The following is a 21,300-nucleotide window of genomic DNA, read 5'->3' on the forward strand; positions in this document are numbered from 1 at the left end:
TAACTCACTCTGTTGTTGTTGTATCCTCAAATCTTGTAACTCAAATTTAACCAACTTCCCAATGTGGTATCGACTGCAAACTTGGTATACGTATGTCATACTGATGACAATACTATATTCTATCATAAAAATTCATAAACAATCTTTTTAAACGCTTTCTATGAACTCACTCTGTTGTATCCTCAAATCTTGTAACTCAAATTAAACCCACTTCCCAATGTGGTATCGACTGCAAACTTGGTATACTTATGTCTTACTGATGACAATACTATATTCTATCATAAAAAATAAAAATAAAAATCTATTTTTAAACAATCTTTTTTACATGTTATGTTTCGGCTTGGGTCTTATTGTCCACGCTCGACCGACGTTGGCTGTAAATCTCCACGGTCCCTTACGATATGGCAAGCTTCGGGGCCACTTCCTGGAGTCGTGGAGTTCTGCCACGACTAGTGGGGTACATTTCATTAAAGCGTGTTTTAAAAAATATATTTTTTTAAATATTACTTATTCAGAAGCAACCTGGCTACAGAAAATCGCTCAACCAAGTGGCTTCATCACGTGGGAATGCACAGCAGACAAATACTCTAAAACGCGTGATGCTCATTCTAAATGTGGAGGGAGAAACAGGAGGACGCCACCACGGGGAGAACATGCAAACTCCAAACATCAGGGCGTCGGTATCCGGATCGAACCCAAAACCTCCTGTATATCAGGCGAGGGAGACAACATCTCCCTCCTGCGACGCCCATAGGCACACCACAGTTAGCCGATCGGCAAGAGGCAAAGTGATGGGTACTCTCACCGCTTCCAAGACATCAGGCCAGCATGGAAGAGTAGGCCAAAATAGCCTCTAGAGTGGCCCTCTAGAGCTCCGTCTAGTGGAGGCCCTTCCACCCGCAGTGGCGTGTGGAAGTAATTGCGCGGCTACGCCTTTACTGTTACCATTCATATGCAAAACAAGAGTACACCAAATTTTGATTTAAAGCTTTCGTGACTGCAGGGATTCATATTCTTGGTTCTTTCGGTAAAGTCACGTAGAAGGGAAACAATAAAATAATAAAAATATAAAACAATACAAATCTCACGACGTTTCGACTGCAACACAAGCAATCGTCATCCTTTCTACGTGACTTTACCGAAATAACCAAGAATAAGAATACACCAGATATAAAAAAAACACGGCATTTTGTAAATAAACAAATACACGTGCAGGTGTGTCGACAACCAATTACTATTGTGTCTTCTATAGGCCATGGTACGGCCCCGCATCAGGGTGCTTTGAATATCATTATTTGTTTGTGATCAAAAGTGCATTCAGCAGTGTTTGTTTTCATTCGACGCTGCCCTGAGCTCCTGGTGAGGTGTCCACATGGCCGTGGCAGTGCCTTGCGCCCTGCCCGTTGAAGTGAAAAGTGGTCAAATCCCTCCCGTAAACGACGTGACGCGGGGGTTGCCTTCATCCAGCGGGTGGATTAACTCGGTGCTGTAAATTATAATGATTTAATTGCTTATTATTTTTGACAGCTCTCACCTAGACCACTCTTTGGAACTGGCTTCCTGTGCCACGAGGCACATTCAAAGCTTCAGCGTTCTCAAGGTGCCTGAATCTGGCTTGTCTGACGCTGTCGCTAGATTGGGTGCGTGCAATCAGCTACTGTTCACGTCCAGTGGTTCACAATTAGTTTCCCTGGGTTAGATCGTGTAGGTATCATGTCAGTTTTTAATTATATCCTTCCAACATCCAACAGAGCCAATCAAATCCAGTTGTCACGTCCGTGGGCAAATACATTCATAATAAAGGTTTTTTTGGGTTAGATCGCGTTATTTATAAATGTGTTGTAACCCTCCACCACCCGACACGGTCAAACAGTAAAATGTGTCACGTTTACAAAGGACAAATAGTTCACTACTTTAGCCCACCGGTGTGTTGAAGAGTGAATCAACATCATTTAAAATTTGAGTACGACGTTTCGCTGGTAATTACATCCAGCATCATCGGACAATTCGCCAGAATGGTAAAGCCCTCGCTTGCTTCCGGTCTTAAATAGAGCAGCAGGGTGACGTCATCATTAACTCATTCAGGTGCAGTGATTTGAGCTGGAGGGGGGGGTATTGTAATTATATAATCGATTGATCATTAGTCAATGGTTATGATTAGTAATGAGTTGTAGATTAGTAATTAGTTGTATTGTGTTATTGTGATTATATGCTATGAATAATATTGGTCGCGAAAGCCTACGTGTTAAACTGGCAAATACATGAAGAACCAAATGAAATGGCATATTTGACCACATGACAGCCTGAATTGATTGGCTATGTTGGGTGGTGGAGGGATATTGTTGAAATGTACATTATACCTTCACAATCTAACTCGAGATAACTGTCATTATGAATCGTAATAGTGGTCGTTTATTAATAAAACGGTAACATATGGCCTTTTGTGAGTCAACTGCTGGATGAAGGCCTCTCCACACAATGCATTGGCTTCTGGTTGCCGAACCAATACATTATATGGTCGCACTCATTGCGCACAAAGTGCTGGCGTCAAATGAACCACGAGACCTTGCTGATCTCGTCAAAAAGCATAGACTATCACGTAAAACTCCGGTCATCCTCGCAGCGGCTTTTGTCGATCCACCAAACAAAGGCGGTGGTCACCGCATCACGCGCTTTCAGATGCGCTTCTGCGGCCGCCTGGAACGCTCTTCCTTCCGATATTAGGAAGCCACTGCAGTTATGCGCTTTTAAATCGAGATTGACAATCATTTCTTTAGAACTGCCTTTTGTGTTTAGTTTGTTGTTCTTCCCCACATCCGATTAGCACAGATGGGCTACGTACTGTGCGACAGAAGTTCAACATGCACACATACATGTAAGTCAATGGAGAGGTTGTTGTTTGACCATTCTTCACCGTACTGGCAGTGTAGCAGGTGGTGATGGTGAGGGGACACCCAGGCCTGGGTCAAATATCACAAAATGCCGTGATCGGGAATCAAACTCAGATCGTTGGGGTTCGTGGTGCGGTGCGCAAGCCTCTCCTCCACGGTTGTACGAATTTCAGCCATGATGGTGACATCACCATAAGCATTAACCTCGTGACATTTTACATGCACTCGATTTTGTACCAAAAGCCTTGCACCTCGTACTTGATGTACATAATCTATACCCATCCTTTTCCCTCCCACTAAAATGTTTAATCTGCATCCAGGCTACGTTTAAGTTTATTTGCTTGCAAGCCCAGTTCACAAAGCTGTCTCGATCTATCATGAAACAATTTCGTGTTTTTCTTTTTTTCTCTCTGTATTCCAGGCAAAGTAAACTTTTTCGGCTGCAACACACTAATTCGGCAATGCGTTGCGTAAGTCGCATTTGCATTAAAAAAATGGGAACCAACTGTTTCTCGGCCGCTTTTTTAAAAAGCGCGTCACCGTTTTGTAAGCATCTGCACTCGTGTGTGCTATAAATCTCTGACGGGTGGCCCCCCTTTGCTGGCCTGTTTTCCTGCATTACGACCTCTTTGTTAATTCGGGCCTAAATCTTGAGCTAATTAAAATTTAAATTTGGGCGTCTGCTTACACACGTGAATAAAATTAAAAGGCGTTAATTATGCGCGCCGTCCGAGATAACATAAATCCTTGAAATAAAACTGCGATGATGAGCGCCGTTTGCCGTCCAATATTTATGCAAAAACTGGTGCTGTGGTACACATGGGACGAAGGAGGGACATCTGCTCCCGAGCATAAAGCTCCGCCGTTTGTATCGAGCACGCGGTTTTGCATGCCGCCACACATCGGTGCCTTCTTCACTGGCTGCCTTGCCCCCGCGTAAACTTCTTGAGAGCTCAGCGAAAAATGTATACAACAACAGCAACAACAACAAAAGAAGGAGTTCTAAGCAGAAGAGCATCGGGAGAAGATAATTATAGACAGTTCTGCGATTGTAAATCTTTCGTACGTGTTAAACGTTGCGCGGAAAATGTGCGCGGCACACTTTTGGTATTTCGGAGGGTTTTGTATTGTTTTTACTATTTAATTACGATACATTATTTCCGCTGACAGCATCTACAACTGGTTAGATTCTATATTTTTTGTTTTTTTTTTAGATAAAATATGAGTTTCACTTGCATTCGTTTAGAAGCGTGCAAAATCATCTCTCCTCGCGACGACAACAGAACGACGGTATCCAAATTGCCAATCGGTGTCGCATGGTGCTGACCTTCCCCGGCGGTCCTGAGCGAGTCGTGAACATTCCACATCTCTTTGATGGGGACAAGTCTCGTCTCGGAGAGGACCACTGCTGTCTCCCCAAAACGAAAATTATGAAAGCTGCAGCCTTGGATGGGCTTGCTCACGGCACTTAGCAGGAGCTCAAGGAAGCCCCCTCTATAGGTTATTTGGCTAACCCTTCCACAGGCGCATTGGAAAGACATGGAAGGACCCACACTTTACACCGCCACGCGTGACCCACCAATTGACAAGCTGTGGTGGGCCCACGTTCATGTTTCTGGGTGCACGGAGACGGACGGAGGATTTAAGAAACTCGTCCCATCGAGTGAACTGCCGTGCCGGCAAGTCGAACCGGCGACCCCTGCATTGCGGTAAAAGTGCGGCCAAACAACGTCCACGACAGAGTACGGCCTGGGGAGTTGTGGGCATCCAGCAGTGGATTGTCAGAGTGTCGTAAATAGTATAACGTCATATGAATGCTCGGGCACCAATTTACTTGATTGCAAATACACCCCAATACCGAACATTGCCTTGTTACAGAATGGTTAGGGGGTCTTAACACTGTCATGCGTGGTACATCACGGTACTGGGTGTTGAGATGTTATAGCTCTCAATTACTTGACTGAGGGCTCGGTGGCCATACAATAGAAACGCACTGGAACCACATTGCAGTATCGCTTATATAAACACAGACTAATACTCCCCTTTATAGCCGTAGCAGACTTGGGGCAAGGGCTTTTAGCGAGCAACTATGAAGGCCGGCACGGCACACGAGGGGATGGGTGGCCAGCACCACGCCCGGTCGCCTTTGTATCTCCATTGGCGATGTTTACACATCGCACCGGGTACTCATTTGAGGCTGAGTCGACCTAACTACTGCGCCACCGCTCCCACAAAGACAAAAATATACACACACACCACAGAAGGGGGGGAACAACAGAACAACACCTCACGGTTATTATACTGGAGGGGGGGGGGGGTTAAAATATTTAGTGCAAAACAGCAGTGGACCCCAATTGGTAATGACACCAAAAACTTGCTCAGTCGACTGGGAGGAGGCATGAGGACCGCTTAAAATAATCGCCGCCCGTGTTGGAATGGAACTCGGGTGGCCGGGTTTGAAAGCGGCGGTGACCCTACCTGCTCCACGACCGGCTCGCCGCGTCGCTTACGTGTGCGCGCGTGCATCAGCAGACGGCGACCCAAATGAGCACAGCAACTGTGGTCTCCTCGCAGGTGCTGAAGGCTGAAGTGGAACCGGTGAACTCTCGCGAAATCCGAGGGGAAAAAGCTCACCGATCGCCAGGCTACCCGCACCCCATCCTTCCTGCACGTACGTACGGGACTATTTTTTTAAATATTATTTAAGCCACCGCACTCGCCGCTGCTTTCCCCGTTTCGCAGCAAAATGAAACGTCTGAGGTGCATTGGTGTGACGGGTAAAACGCACGCATGAAAATAAAGGGACAAGTAGACCGATTGTGAATTAGTGCGCTGATGAAATTGCGGCAGGACATTTATTGCACCACAAACCTCTGGCTGTGTTCTTAATTGAATATGTTTATGCAGCAAGTGCAAAGACTTGCGTGTACTTCAAACATTTATAACGCTCTCCATAGTTCTATATTTTGAAAAGCAAAAGGTAAAGGTGCAACCCTGCGATGTGCTTGACCACGCCACTGCTGGCGGAGGGGCCTCTATAGAGCACTTCTAGAGTGTGGCCTGCCCTTACAAGTGTGGCCAGACGTACTCGGGAGAGGTGGGAGTACCCGCACTTTACCCTCAGCACACACGACCTGCATGCAGATGGGCTAACTGCGGCGTAGCCCAATGTACACCGCTGGCAGGCAGAGGGAATTTGAGAAGCTTGCACCAATGTTTCAACTGCCACTTCAGGAGATCAAGCTAGGAACACGTGGATTTTTTTGGTCTTAGTTTCACATCAACTGCGACTCACAAATTGCCCCCTTTCTGTAAAACTATTTACAATTTATTCAAACTGAACATTTCTTCATTTTACCGGGTAAGGCCCACTGAGATATGCAGCTCTTTTTCAGAAGCCACCCGGCCACAATTGATGGCACAATGTAGTGGTGGAAATGTATAGCAGCCAAATACTCTAAACGCGTGATGGTTCTAAACGTGCAGAGAAAACCAGAGGAATCAGAGAAAAATCCACGTTTCATTTTTTCAGTTTCAGTTTCATTTATTTGGTATCGCCCTGTGAGCCATTCGGCTCTTGAATCACGTGCAACCGCAACAAACTAAAAACATGAACAAGGTAACATCTTAAAGTGACTATGCGCAAACAGAAAAATCCAGAAAAAAAACAGCAAAATCTTCCAGAAAAGGCACCGTACACCAACGCTTGACCAGGGGAGAAGATGCAAACTCCAAATATACAGACGTCAGGACCGGGATGGAGCCCACGACTTCCTGTATACGGGGCGAGGTAGTTAACATCTCGCCACCATGGCACTCTGACTCTTTAGACCTATTTCGGTAGGCTTCGACACTTTTCCTTTCCCACGTAATTCATTACAAAAAAGTGGAAATAAAAGTGTCTGTCGGCTCCATACTTGTGTATTTATTCATATTCAGTGACTTGCATTGCCTTCTCTCTATTTTAGTTTTTTTATTGTTTTTGTATTGTTTAAATCTTGATTTAAAGCTTTCGTGACTGCAGGAATTCATATTCTTGGGTCTTTCGGTAAAGTCACGTGGATAGGTTCAAAGAAAATAACAAAAAATAACCAAAAACTACGACGTTTCGGTCGCAACACAAGCGGTCGTCTTCAGGAAGAAAAAAAACCGTCGTAGTTTTTTAGTCATTTTTTTGTTATTTTATTTGAACCTATCTACGTGACTTTATCCGAAAGACCCAAGAATATAGATTGTTTGCTGCTGTAAGTTGCTGACCCACCCCTACTGGACATATATGAAAAAGATCTTCAAAGCTCATCGGATTCCGCCTCCAGTTTAAACAACGATTCTGATTCTGAATGAGTAGTTGGGCTCCGCTCATCTTCGTTGACAGCCACATGAGCACACTGGTGTAAATTCCAAATGTCCTCGGCAGGAACTTCTCCCCACACGGCAGCCGCAGTTGACGCCCCCACAAAGCGGCACATAGCGTTTACCCTGCCTCAAAGACAAGATGTGGGACGAGTGATTCCCCAGCGAGGATTCGGGTTCGTGAGCCCGCGGTTGTAGTTTTCGAGAAACAGTCGCGGCTGTGCGTACGCACGCGCACGCACGCGTGTTGAACGTCTTTCGCTCCGCACGTGGCCAACTGTGCTGATCGGAGGCGCGGCTCAGAGGTTGTCCTCGGCTCCCGCGCTTCTGGGAGAGTGTTCAACCTGCTCACTAGCAGCGGCTTCAGCGTGAGCTTTGCACAAAACATCATCCGGCCTTGGGAACGCCGTGTGGAGGAGCTCCCCGCCCCCGCTGTGTTTAACGAGTGTTAAATCGCAACACTTTCAATCAGAGAGCCATTCATTACTCCTGGTTTTTTTTTCCTCTTCTTTCCATCAGAGCCACAGGACTGCACATTACATTTACAAACACTTGTCGAGGCAGCCATTAGTGTCATTAGCGTGGATATTTAGTCTCGTCTCCGCACTCCCGTAATCGCGGTCCTATGAATTTCTGAAAATAAGCGCCGTGAATAAAGGTGTAAGTGGGCCAGTGCTGGGAATCAACATTGGTTAACCCCTTCTTGGGACGGAATTATTCATATTTTTTTGCAGCTTGTTAATTATCAATAACGTGAATGAGTTTCAGCAAGGGGAGTCTCAAAAGGAGATTTCCTCTTACAGTTACAAGAGTTAATTGCGGTTCAGGTGCCATTGTTTCCACATGCAAAAGCTTAATGTGAACATGTGTAAAGGGATGTGTTGTATGTATGTATGTTGAATGTCTTTTGCACCGTACATAGGCAACTGTGCTACTCCGAGGTGCGGGGGAAAGACAACAAAATAAACACAAAAAGCAATTCGAAAGAAATTCGTTTTCAATCCACATGATTTAAAAGTGCACAGCTCCAGTGTCTTCCTAATATCGAAAAGGAGAACATTCCAGACGGCCACAGACGCGCATCTGAAAGCGCGCGATGCAGTGACAGATTGGTTAGTTCACTGCATTGCGACCACAGTGACCAACGTTGCATTCCTGACTGTGGACAACACCAGTATCAACTGAATGTGAGTTCCGCTTTGAGCATCCTCTGTGTTTACTCATCATGAGATGAGTGCCCCGATTTTGTTTTAACTACGTATTCATTTTTTGTTGCACTAAGTGTACATACAGAGAGAGAGAGACGGGAAAGCAAGAGCCACATTGAGCGAGCATCCTGATAATCAGGCCCCGTGGATAATAATCTAGAGACCTAATTATGGCAGACCATTAAAAACTCGAAGCTCGCGAGGAAATTTGCGCACTCATCCCGGCATCAGAAGCGCCACGCCACACATCATCCTTAATGGGCTCAAGCCCAAGAACTGACAGTTGCGGATCAATCGGAGCAACCCTCACACCCACTGGCCCACTCCACTCATCGGAGAATCTCCGATCGTCCGTGCTTTAGGCTGCCGCCTTGATGCACTCAGTGAGCTTTGTCTGGTAGGATGGGGACGGTTTAGTTGTATTTGCATGTGCTTGGGTGATTTCTTTACCTTTCTTGCACTTTGCACTACTGTCATGTTTTTATGTTGTTTGTTGTTGTAACGTTATTACCCACCCCGACTGGACGTCTGTGAAAAAGAGCTTCATAGCTCATCGGATTCCTCCAGTATGAAAAAAAAATATTCTGATTCTCACTAAGAGCGGACGCAAAATTAATTCCCACCGTCAAAACGTCAAATCACGGCGCCTTCCCTGTTGAACGAACTCTAGGATCCATAATAGATTGGGGAAAAAGCCTCCTGTTTCGGTCTTAAGTAGAACAGTAGGATTTCTCCACATTTCTAGCTGTCGCCGGATGATGCTAGTTGTAATTGCCGGTGAAACGTCGTACTTGAATTATAAATGTTGTGGGTGTACTCTCCAACAGATCCGTGTGTTGTACTAGTAACGAAATGGCATGTTTTGTTTATGTTACAACCCTTTATAATTCGCTGTATCGAGTGTTGGCGTATTTAACGGCACATTTATATTTACGCTATCTAACCCAAAAGAAAAAAATCATTGTTATGGATAATATTGGTGACAAAAGCCACCGATAATATTGGTGGCGAAAGCCACCAATATTATTATTTATATCCAATCGCGACCATGTGCAATGTTGGAAATTAGATATTGTCATGACGGGGCCAGTCTATACACCGTGATGGCTATTGTTTACTTTCCACAGAGTGGTACTTGTTCGTTGACTCTGGAGAGATGATTTGTCAAGCAGCATAAACCATCACGCAGCGGTTTTTCGATAACCATTGAACAAAGACGGTCACTGGGTCACGGACTTTCAAGTGTGCTTCTGCAGTCTTCTGGAACGCTCACTCTTCCGACGTCAGGAAGCTACTGGAGCTGGGCACTTAAAATCTAGATTGAAAACTAATTTCTTTAGAACTGCTTTTAGTGTTTAGTTTGTTGTCCTTCCCCTGCGCCTCCATTTATCACGGTTGGTTACGTACGTTTGCTAGAGAAGTTCAACATACATATATGCATGCATGCATGATGAGCCCATGTTGAGCACCTGTCCAGAGTCCGATCCTGCAACTTTACCGAGCGATGCGTTCTGCACCACTGCAAGGCTTATGTTTACACAAAATCGGGGAAAAAAAAAACACTTCATAAAATATAAGCAACATATTTCACGTTGCTAAAAAGTAACATTAGCTGAGGTTTTTTTTTTTTAAAGGGTCTGTTTTACTTTCACGCACACACTGTATAATTTGAATGTACAGACGTGCAATCCGTTCACTGTAAGGCTCTCCCACCGGTATATTGGGTGAGCCCCGGGAGCCAGAAAGGGTTGAATTAAGCGAAGAACTCAATTTGTATGATGGGTTTTTTGTGCGGTCATCGGTGACCGCGCTGAGATTATTAAACCCTCCGTGCATGAGAACCCAGTTTAATCTCAGGTTTGTAGCCTGGGATTTAAACCCAGGATTTCAGCAGCGCTGGCCTAGTCGCATGACATGAACGCAGAATTATCACCCCCGCCCTCACGCCCCCCCCCCCGCCCACCCAGCCATTCCCCCCACGTCAGCAAAATCAAATTTCATTAACCGAGTTGACAACTTCGCAGTCAACATAATTAGCAATCTGAATCTCACCGTTCTATCCACTGCCAGCTTTGGTGAGACGATCAAAATCGCGCACGTGCCCGGGCGCTGTCACGGCGCCTTACGTCCGGTTATTACATATTTGACGTCCACCGTGCCTTATTTATATGCACAGCCGCACCACGTCTTCGCGTTCCTTTAATCAGGGCGCGCACATTGTTTTAAGTCAATACCCATAAGACGAAGCTCGATATCTACAATGTGTCGGCTTTACCACGCGTGTCTTTTTTTTTTTTAAGAGTTGACGTTTGACATTTGTAAGAAACGTGAAGACACGACGATAGTTGACGAAGGGCCCTGGCGATCATGGGTTTGAGGGGCGATGTGAATATTGATAAATTGTAGCGCCGCGTGCCGTAAAAAGGTCGTAGGTATTTACATCCTATGGCTGCGGCTGCAGCCGGGGTGACGCTGTGCCACAGAGGGGTCTCTCCATCGCAGGAAGGTGACGAGAGTTCAAATCCCATTTCGAAGGGGTATGGGTCGGGGTGGGGAGGAGCAACTCGGGCCATCATTCCAGCTCTGATGTCAATAAAATAAGTACCCACTGTTGCGGGAAGTCAACAGCGGTCATCATATCATTAACCTGACCCTGCTCAAGAAATGTGGAATTCCCACGACTGGTTGTCATCCACAGCGGAGACGAACGTGGTCGCCGATTCTAGTTTTCTCGTTCGAGTTCAGAGACCCTTTTTTTTTGCTTTTGACGTTCAACTGGGCAGTGATCATCCCAATTGTCTGTTTTTTTTTTAGATTCCACATTTCCTCGATGGGAGGCCATTCGCTCCCTCGGACGTCTACTGTGTGGGTTTCCAGAAAAAGCCTCGTGTTTACATTATCGACTCGGGATGGGTTATGGCCCGAATCGACCTCTGATCCCTTAGCCTGCCGATCACATGAGTCCGATGAGCTAATGGCAGCACCAGCTGGCCAGATCGTGACGCATAAAATATAACAAAAAGATAAAAAGGAATTTAACGATACTCTACCGTATTATATATATCAAAGTAAGAAGCAGGTAGCGGCTGGAAGGGCTCCAGCTGATTACGCAGCTGTACGTGGAGTGCTGCCTCGAGCAGATGGTGCCGTCAAATAAACGTGGAATCGGCAGAAAGGCCCCAAAGCAAAGCAAAGTGGTCCAAATTGCTGTACGTTTATAAGCACATGATGGGCCTGATGGCACATGCCTGTACAATCCATCGGCCGACTGTTTAATCTCATCCGTACAATTTTTCATCCATTCTGCAGGTCGGGTCCGTGGTGGTGAGATGTTAGCTCCCTCGCCTGGTACGCAGGAAGGCGTGGGTTCGATCCCAATCCTGACGCCTGGATATTTGGAGTTTGCGTGTTTCTCTCCCCCGTGGTCGTGCGGATTTTTCCTCCGGGTCGCCCGGTTTTCCCATTCAGCATTTAGAAATATACGTGAAGAGCATTTGGCTACTCTCAATGTCTACGTGATGATACTTCACTTCATTGAGCTATCAATTGTGGCCAGGTCGCTTCTGAAAAATAACTATATAGCTCAGCGGGCCTTACCTGGTAAAACAAAAACAGATTCGTTTTTAGGCCACATCACTTCCCTTACCACTTTTTCCTTTTGCGCTGCTTGATTAGGAATTCCCTCCCTACTTCGTCTTAACACCTGGCTCAATTTAAGAAACCTATTCACTTCTCTCGAGTGCAACGTGAATAGCCCGATGGTTTTTTTTGGCCGTGGTGACTTCAGTATATTGGGGGCCTCTCGGGCCTGTGTTCAGCGAATTCATAGCAAAAGCAAAAAGAATCCCATAAAAACGAAAGGGGAATCGGTGGATCCCACGGAAATCCTCAAAGTCACGAAACAAACTCGAGGCGCCGGAACAAATGTAGCCTTTAAAGAGCGGCATAGTATAGAAAATAGGTTGTCAACGTTGCGTGGGTGATTTTCTCTTGGCATTGCGGTTCTTTCACATGCAAAATGCTCAAGTAATTGGACGAAAAAATGTCCCACCTGAAAATGCTCCTTGACACTCGGTGAGGATTTTCCTGGCTACGAGGAGGGTTATTAATCATATAATAGCGCGAGTCAAAGTCAAAGTGTCTTGCTTGGTCAAATGAGCAATACAGCTGTGTTGTTGCTATCAGTTGGTGGTGCTGAGCCAGTGGTGAAAATGTTACATTCCCATAGCAAGGCCATTGCACAATATATACAGTTTATTCTTAAATTAATAATTCATATATATACATATACGTGATTTGTTTTAACAAGATTTATATTGTCTTCAATTCATCACATTGGCCTTGACTCATCTTGTCATCCTTCTGGGGTCAGATAATTTGACAGATTACTGTACTCACGAATATTATTGATGCACCCAGAATTAATGAGTTCAAAACGTTGTTTTGTATCTTGTTTTTTTGCGTATTCTCATTCGTTGTGCACATTTCCATAATGATCTCGTCTTGTAATGTGCACAGTGTGCACTCACCATCGACGGGAGAGAACGCCTCAGAGGCCAGAGGAACCACAAACATGCGGGAAAGTCAGCAGCCACGTGGTCAGAAGGCTCTAACAATTTCCTAAGCTCTGCGGTCCCCTATATATGAAGGCGTTATCAGTCTCCACTCGTTCACAATGCGCTTTGAATTAGGCCACGTCACGATCTGAACAAATTTGTATAATTGTGAACCATCCATCACCCAACACAAACGACCAAATTGAAATTTCACTTGCGCCAGTGTTTAACGTGCCAATTATTATCGTTTCGGATTATCGAAAAGTTCAAGAACAATCCTGATGATGCTTGATGTTACAGCCTTTGCAATTGCTTTAGTGTGGCACTTCTAGCAGATGCGCATCCACAAGAGGAAGCTCTAGAGAAGCCTTTCTTTAAAACATGGGAGCACCCACATTTTACCCCACCACACACTGCCTCCCTATTGGCTCACCTGTGCTGCAACCATTTATACTTCTGGGAATTTTAGAAACTTGCCAAACTGTTCCAATTGCTGCTCCTAGTATATTTTGAATAGCATTGACCACCTCTGGACTGCAAGTCCATTCACTGTGCTATTCATTGCACTAAGGCAGTATTTCTGTTGTTAATATTCCAGTCAAATTCAAAGCGCTTTTTTATGACACGTGCTAAAATTTGGTTAACTTGACAAATAGACTGCACCCTCTTCTTATACCCAGGGGATTGGGTTTTTTATTTATCCGGCTTTAATGTTTTCACCGGGGAAAATGCCATTTTTGGCCACACAACGCATGTTCAGAGGCAGCCGCACAATTTAAATTCTGGAATTCAAGAGGCTCCTGTAAATTTTGACAAGTGCAGCATTCTAAGCAGCCGTCAAAGTGGCTGGATGTACAGCCAGGTTTTCGCGGTGCCTCTAGAGACACGCACACACATTGTTTTCATTCCAGCGTTATTTATTTAACCTGCTGAGATCGTATTCCGGCAGATTCTTTTACAAATGAGAGCTCAGTACCCCGTACTTAAAGTGTGAACCGTTCTTCTCTTGTTTATCCGGCTGGATGGTGCTACAGCTATGGCGATCAACTCACAATCGTGTGGGTATTCCCATCTCTTCTCAGATGTCTAGCCCATTATTAAAGAGGAGGCCAAACACCTTCTCGAGGGGCTCTCTAGAGCGCACTCCAGTCGAGGCCCTTCCGCCAGCAGTGGCGTGAGTAAGCAATTGCAGGGCTGCACCTTTGCCTTTGGTTTTACACAACATAGAACAATGCACGACATGCGTGCGATGCTTAAAAAAAAAGTAAGTGCACGCAAGCTCTATTCAATTTCGGATTTATTTAGAGCCCTTTCCAGAGACACAGCTGCGGGCAGTTTTCACGCCCGCACCTTTAACTGTTGTGAAATGTAGTTTGCGGTGCTACGTTGCCACCGCTGAAACGTCTCAATGCTTCGATAGCTAGCCAGGCATTTCATAGCAAGTGTGTGGACCCGGCCCCTCAAGCTCCCTCCTGCTCTCTCACCCTTCCCATCCCTTCATGTTGGGGAGGCCACGGTGGCGAGATGTTAACTGCCTCGCCTGGTATACAGGATGTCGCAGGTTCGATCCCGAACATACGGCCTGCTGTATATTTGGAGTCTGCCTGTTGTCCCCGCGTTCGTGCGGATCCTCCGGTTTTTACCTCCACATTTAGAATTAACGTGCGTTTAGATGATTTGGCTGCTATACATTTCCACATGATAGTCATTACGTTGAGCTATCATTTGTGGCCAGGCGGCTTTTGAGACAGAGCTACATAGCTCAGTGGACCTTACCTGGTAGAATACAAAGTAGTTTGAATAGTTTAGCTTATACTGCTGTGTGGACAGACGCAGAGGGTTTCAAGAGACTTGTGGACCTTACTTGGTAACGTAAAAAATAGTTTAGTTATAGTTTATGTTCAGAAGGAAGCAATGACATATATAAAAATCATTCTACAAGGTTTAACACACGCTTGTCTTAGGTTGCATTATTTGGAATGAGAATTGATGATTGTAATTTTAAGCGGGTTCTTTTATGTAAGCATGGTCCCAAGGCAACCGTAACCGAGAGACGCGGTTGACCACGTGTTTTCCGTCAGCGTTCACCCCCGTGACGTCACAGCAGGGCGCCCCAACAGCATCGTAGCTGTCCCTTGGCAGAGTGAGCCATGCGGCTTTTGCCCTGGTTAAGGGTGCCGTGAAAATTTGGGTTGAGAGAGATTTCCACGGCAGCCTGAACCGGCAAAACTGGGTTAATCCCACTTGACCCGGTTCATAAGCTGTACCAGCTCGATTATAGGTGGTGTGTGGTGGGAAACTTGCAATGTGAGTTCCCTTAATCCTCAACTCAGCCCCCTGATATAATCAGTATTACTTTCTGCAAAGTTGTCAGTTAAGACTCTGGTCTTCCCCCACCATAGTAATGTGGAATTTCCACCACTGGCTCATTATATAATTAACGGGTGGTGTGCATGATTACAATCAACGCTGTAGCCTTCCTTTTGTTTACACATGTTGCAGTGGTGTCTTCGGCATTCGATTTACAGGGAAGGGAAGCTTTTGCTCATTTTGCCGTGGAAATTTGTGGAAGAAAAACTGGCCTGGTAGCAAAGCGCCGACGGCACAGAACTATCCAGAGCTCGCAGAACTCAACAAGTGACTGTGATGATGACAATGATTTGCATTCATTTTTTCAAACGTTCGAAGATAATTCCCGAAACCATAATAAATGGGGGAACGATCGTCAGTGAGCTCGGCTTGATGCGAGGACAGCACCGGGATACGCCACAAATCTAATAAAATCACGAGAGTGCATTTGGCATTCGTGCCATCCCTATAGCACAAGGCCAACACGGATGCGCCGTGTTTCACAGATGAGCATTGTACGCTGCACGTTCGCAGGAGGGGGGCTACGTTGCACCTCCGAGTAGCACGGTTGGCTACGTACGGTGCGAAAGAAGTTCATCATACAAACGTGCATTTGTGGTTTTACCCAAATAGCAAAACAAACTTTACGAGTATTTTCAACAACTTGAAGAATGCAAAGAACAAAGCCAATAGGCAGTCCGCTTCGTATCCATCTTGTGACATAAAAGGTAAAAGCATTCCGTGAGGCACGGTTGGCTATGTACGGTGCGGAAGAAGTTCAACGTACGTGCGTACACGCGCGTGGCCCCGCGTGCGAGTCGCGAGCATTTGACGGGCGCACGCGCGCCCGTGTGTATGTTAATGAAGATGCACCCGACGTTATTCTTCCCCGGCGGTGGATTGACATTTCAGTGCGTTGCCCACGAGCCTCCGAACCACCAAGACGACACGCCCGTGTGCCCGTGTGCCCGTGTGCCCGTGTGCCCGTGTGCCCGTGTGCCCGTGTGCCCGTGTGCCCGTGTGCCCGTGTGCCCGTGTGCCCATTGAGCTACCCCAGGCTCGGGAGGCGGTGACGCCAAAAGAATCTCAGCGGCTGGGTGACATTTTCCCCCCTCGACTACCACCCCCCGCAAAAAAAAAAAAAATCGCTTTTCCAGCCACGTCCTGCGGCAGAAAGGGGTTAATAAGCGTGGCAAATGAAGTGAGCCAGCCGCACATTACCGGGCTGAATTAGGGGCCGTATAAATCAATTTGGAGCTGATTGGGCCGGAGTAGACCAAAAGCAGCCAATTTTCTGCTGCATTGCTCTCGATAATCTGGTCAGTATTTCACGGCCGATTTCAGGGGATCCTAAGCCACCAACCTTAACTCTGACCACCTCCTTTGCCCCCTCCTCATCCCTCCCCCGACCGCCCCCACCACTCCACCCACCTTTTTTTTTTTTTTGTTTCCCTCTGCCGCTGCCCTTTCTCATTTGTCATGTCTGAGCCTTGCTTGCAACATGTACTCATTTCCAACACGACTCGACCAACACTTCTCACTCCGTCCACACTGCCCATCCCCCTCCACCCCTGCATCAGCCCATCGCTCTCTGCTACAGCCACCTCTCCCCATGTACACACCATCGATCCTCGCGCCACTTCTTACGCGCGCGCAGGGCCAGGTATATACGCGTTACCGGGGTTTTTTTATTTTTTGCCCCACACAAAATTAGAGCGATTAGCTCCTGCAGCTCCCCACTGGCCGGCCGTCACATTCCATCAGGTGCAATGATGCAATGCGCGTCTGCTATGCCAACGCGATTCCACAGCGGCGCGCGCGCTGCTGCGGTGTGCCACCACCGCTGTTGCTGTTGCACACTCCGCTAATGGATTCTAAGGTGCGCTACGTCTTGCCGACAATTGGCACTTTGTCTCTGGGAAGTGTGAACCACTGCCGCTGCACGTGGACAAGGGCGTGGGTGGATTTGGCGGACCGTTGGCACGGCCATCTCCGTTGGCACGCTGGCTGAAATTCATCTCGTTGTGGGGGCATCTACTGCCGGCAACAGCGGTTTGGGCGTGGGGGGGGGCCTTCTGCGTCAAGATAATTGTGCCGGCGCAGGTTAGAGTTCTGGGTTCGAATCCTAGTCTGCCGCTCGAGATTATACCAATTATTTTTTTTAGAATTGTAGACGAAAAAATAATAATCGAACAGCCTTCCTGCTCAAATGAGCTTGGGGCAAGCGTTCATCTGTGTCCCGTGAGCCTGACCCCTAGTGGGAGATAGATTCCACATTGTAATTGCAGTAACCAGTCACCCTGCAGAGCAATCACTGTTCGCTACTGACAATCTGGTACTGTACTCGATTTATCTAGTGCTCGATTTATCGGGTACAGAAGGATGATGCTCTGAGGTCAACGCTTGATCGGAATTGAACTCTTGACCTTCGGATTATGGGTCAAGTTCACTCACTCACCACAGTGCCAAGTAACCCATCGCAAGTGAAACCCACATTCTCCCACACGCTGCTCACCAAAGCAAGTGCATTCTTCACCCAGTTAAGAGAGTGTGTGTCAACATAGCGGAGAGCCGGGTAGTGTCGCGTTTAGCGCCCCGTGCTGAAAACTTGGCGTCCTGAGTATTGATTCACGCTTATTTCCACATCATTAGCGGATTTCTGAACCGGTCCTGGGCCTTTCGTAGGTCGACTCTGCCTTCAATGAGTACCTTGTGCGGTGTGTAAGCATCAGTACCGGAGAGACAAAGGCGTCCGGGCGTGGTGCTGGTTACAAGAACCCATCGCGTCTACCCTGTTAGCCTTCATAGGTACTCGTGAGCAGCGCTTGGCCCAGCAGTGTGGAAAGATTATTGGGGGGGGGGGGGGGGTGGAGTATCTTTGCCTTTGCGTGTCAACATAACATTCTCCTGAGCTGGGCAAATGTCCCAACCCACCGTGGAAGTGCCAGAGTGCATGCGAGCTGCGTTTGTAAGGGCACCAGGGCATTTGAGTGTAATCGTGCTTAATGGTCACAGGACCGCACGTGTTGAGGATTAACATGCATGGGAAGATCAATTAACGCACAATTAACACAGCGTAATGGGGCAGACGCGTCTGCTGGAAAAAAAATATATATCCCACTCCCCCAGTGGCTCGAACCACGTAACCGAGATTCACGTTTTTTTTCTCTCAAATCAGAAATGCCCTAGGAACGGAGCTAATGTATCGTGGAAACGTCGATGTGTGTATGTGGGGCTCGCCAGAGCGTGTAATTACGTATGCATTTTATTATGTAACGATGGAGATGGATACAATTGCTCTTTGGTTCTTTCGGTAAAGTCACGTAGAAAATTCAATCAAATAATAATAGAATACCCACGTTTCGCTTGCAAGACAAGCAGCCATCATCAGGTATAAATGAATGATGAAACACAGACACGGAAACAACATAGGCAGACACACGTGCAGAGACACACACCAAGACAAACAGGAGTTTTTTTTGTTTTGTTTTTACCGAAACAACCAAAGAGTAATCCCTGCAGTCACGAAAGCTTCGAATCTAGTACAGATACAATTGTATATAGTAAAAAAAAAATCCACTTGGTAAGAATTTCCTTAACTTGCTTTCGTCAATGTAACTCTTGGAATGACGCCAAAGAATGTTTATTCGAGGCACAGTTTGTAAGTGATTGTGCCCTGCCTGCCTTCATAGGTGCTCGCAAACAGCATTTTCCCCAAGTCTATTATATGGGGGGGGGGGGAGTTCAATTCTGCTCACAGCCAACACCAGTGACGATTATCTGAACCTGTCCTAAGCCTCCCCTAGGTTAACTCAGCCTCAAATGAGTACCTGGCGCAGTGTGCGAACCCCGCCACTGGGGAGACAAAGGCGGCCTGGACGTGGTGCTGGCCGCCCACTCCCCTCGTGTGCCGTGCCGGCCTTCACAGGTGCTGCTCGCTAACAGCACTTGCCCCTACAGTCTGTTCAGGCTACACGGGGGATCTTTTTTTGTTGTGTGCTCATGTAGTGGAGAGCCGTTTTGCCGTAGTTGTATGTGTGTGTGTGGGGTAGATTAGTGAGTTTGATTCCCAGCCATGGCTAACACCAATTGTGATTGGGGTGACATCTAAACCGATCCTGCCCCCCACCCCCCACCATCACCAACTCGTGATGGTGGTCAAACTTCCCATATGATCGACATGATGGGGGTAGGCCTTCGTGCAGCGGTGCAATGACAAGTGACTGAACTGAGTACTGTTTTCATAGTCATCTGGTTCACCGTACTCGACATTTTACAGCCATGGTTTGATTCCATGACCATGATGAAAAGGACCGGATATTCTCCGGCGCTCACCGTAGGTGGGGAGGAGGCTGCGGAGGCAAATGCAGCCAGGCCACGATGACATCCACATCATCCGTCATCTGCCAGACACGCCAGGCTTCACATTTGTTTCCCAACAGCTCTTGCCCACATTGTGTAGAACTCTCACCAAGCGGGAGAAGGGGGGGGAGGGTCTTTGTCTCTCTCTCTCTCTGTGATTTCATGTACGTATTGTTAGCTCGTGTATTGTAAGCAGCACACGAGAATTAAAGTTACATCGGTCTTCAAGAGGAATTACAGCTAAACCAGCGTGTTTTGTATATAAATGAAGCCAATTACGTAAATGGAGATGCACATTGGTAGTTCGCTGTGCAGCACTGTACTCCATATGTGTTACGGGGACGAACACACGCAGACCCATAGTTGTGATTAACTAGTTTAAGTGCGTGTTTTTTTTTCTGGCTCTTCGTTTTTATTATTTTACCTTTAAGACTCCCTATAATTATCCACAAATTATTATGGGCCAAGCTCCGTTAGTTTCTGACTGCAAGTATATTAAATGTAGCGGCTTTTAAGTTGCACTGCATTACATATTAATAGGCTCCTCAGCCATGTGGCACATTGTAATTTTGTTTTCAATTAAAAGCATACTTCTTTTTCATTGGTGAACTAAAGGAGAAGATGAAACTTTTGTGTTTCATTTAACGCGACCATAGTTACATCCCGGCCGGATAGTGAAATTTCTACGGCTTGCATTCCACATTCCCGTGACGGGGAGCAGTAGGTCCGCTTATGTCGGCTGTCTACAAAGCGCTGCTCATTTGGTGAGTTGTGTAAGGGATGACAGCCTGAGTCGAATCGAAGCAGCTACAGTAATTTAAAGTTCAGTTATATGGCCCAGTAACTGAACGGTACAGGGCACTTCAAATCACTGGTTGGGGGGGGGGGTTGTGACTCGAACCATCATCCTTCTGCGGACCTAAATTAGGTACAACTTCGTAGGGAGGTTAACGGTGGTTATCATTGGGATCGATGCACTCCTTGCAACAGCAATGTGGAATTCCCTGCACTTGTTCAGGGCTGTAAATGGAAGGTGACCACCGTCGCATTGTTAATTAGAATCGGAAATCACTTTGACTTGTTGGCTATATATATACAACAGACGTTTACACGTGTAGAGCATTGTAGGCAAGATCCGACATGTAAATGGAAAGTGAGAATTAGAATAAAGGAAATCTTCTTGCAGTGTGGATGACACATCAACCAAATGAAACGTAATTTTCTAGCGCATGTGCAATTACCATCTGTTAGAAAGCTAATGTGTGTGTGTGTATTCGCTGCCTGCACTGGCTAACACAGCTTGTTTGTTGTTATACTTGCCACATATTGCCTTTAGGCGACATTAGCATAGATACAGGATATTTGCCAGAATCTTAGAAGTTGTCTCGATTGCTGAGAAAGCACTTATGTCACGCGATGTATTGTGTGCGCACTATATTACGCACGCGTAACATAGTTTATTATAATTTGGGAGTAACACAATAAAATGCATTTGCGGAGGTCAAACCGCACAATGGAAAACTGGTTAGGGGGAGCCCATCGTCAAAATAAAAGTCCCCATTGCTTGGCAGAATTCGCTTT

At 46.4% G+C, this 21,300-nt stretch overlaps 1 protein-coding gene across 4 annotated transcripts in view; it reads left to right on the top strand.

The window, feature by feature from the left end:
- LOC116947176 (estrogen-related receptor gamma-like) overlaps positions 1-21,300 on the top strand; it is a 404,855-nt gene that overhangs the window by 58,012 nt on the left and 325,543 nt on the right. For all 4 annotated transcript variants that reach the window (XM_076070555.1, XM_032962634.2, XM_032962633.2 and 1 more), the window contains exon 3: positions 5,466-5,562. The gene's annotated coding sequence lies outside the window, so the exon portion shown is untranslated. The remainder of the gene's footprint in view (positions 1-5,465; positions 5,563-21,300) is intronic.

This window comes from Petromyzon marinus, chromosome 29, assembly GCF_048934315.1.
Source record: "Petromyzon marinus isolate PM22_M1 ecotype Great Lakes invasive population chromosome 29, UKy_Petmar_22M1.pri1.0, whole genome shotgun sequence".
Taxonomy (NCBI): Eukaryota; Metazoa; Chordata; class Hyperoartia; order Petromyzontiformes; family Petromyzontidae; genus Petromyzon; species Petromyzon marinus.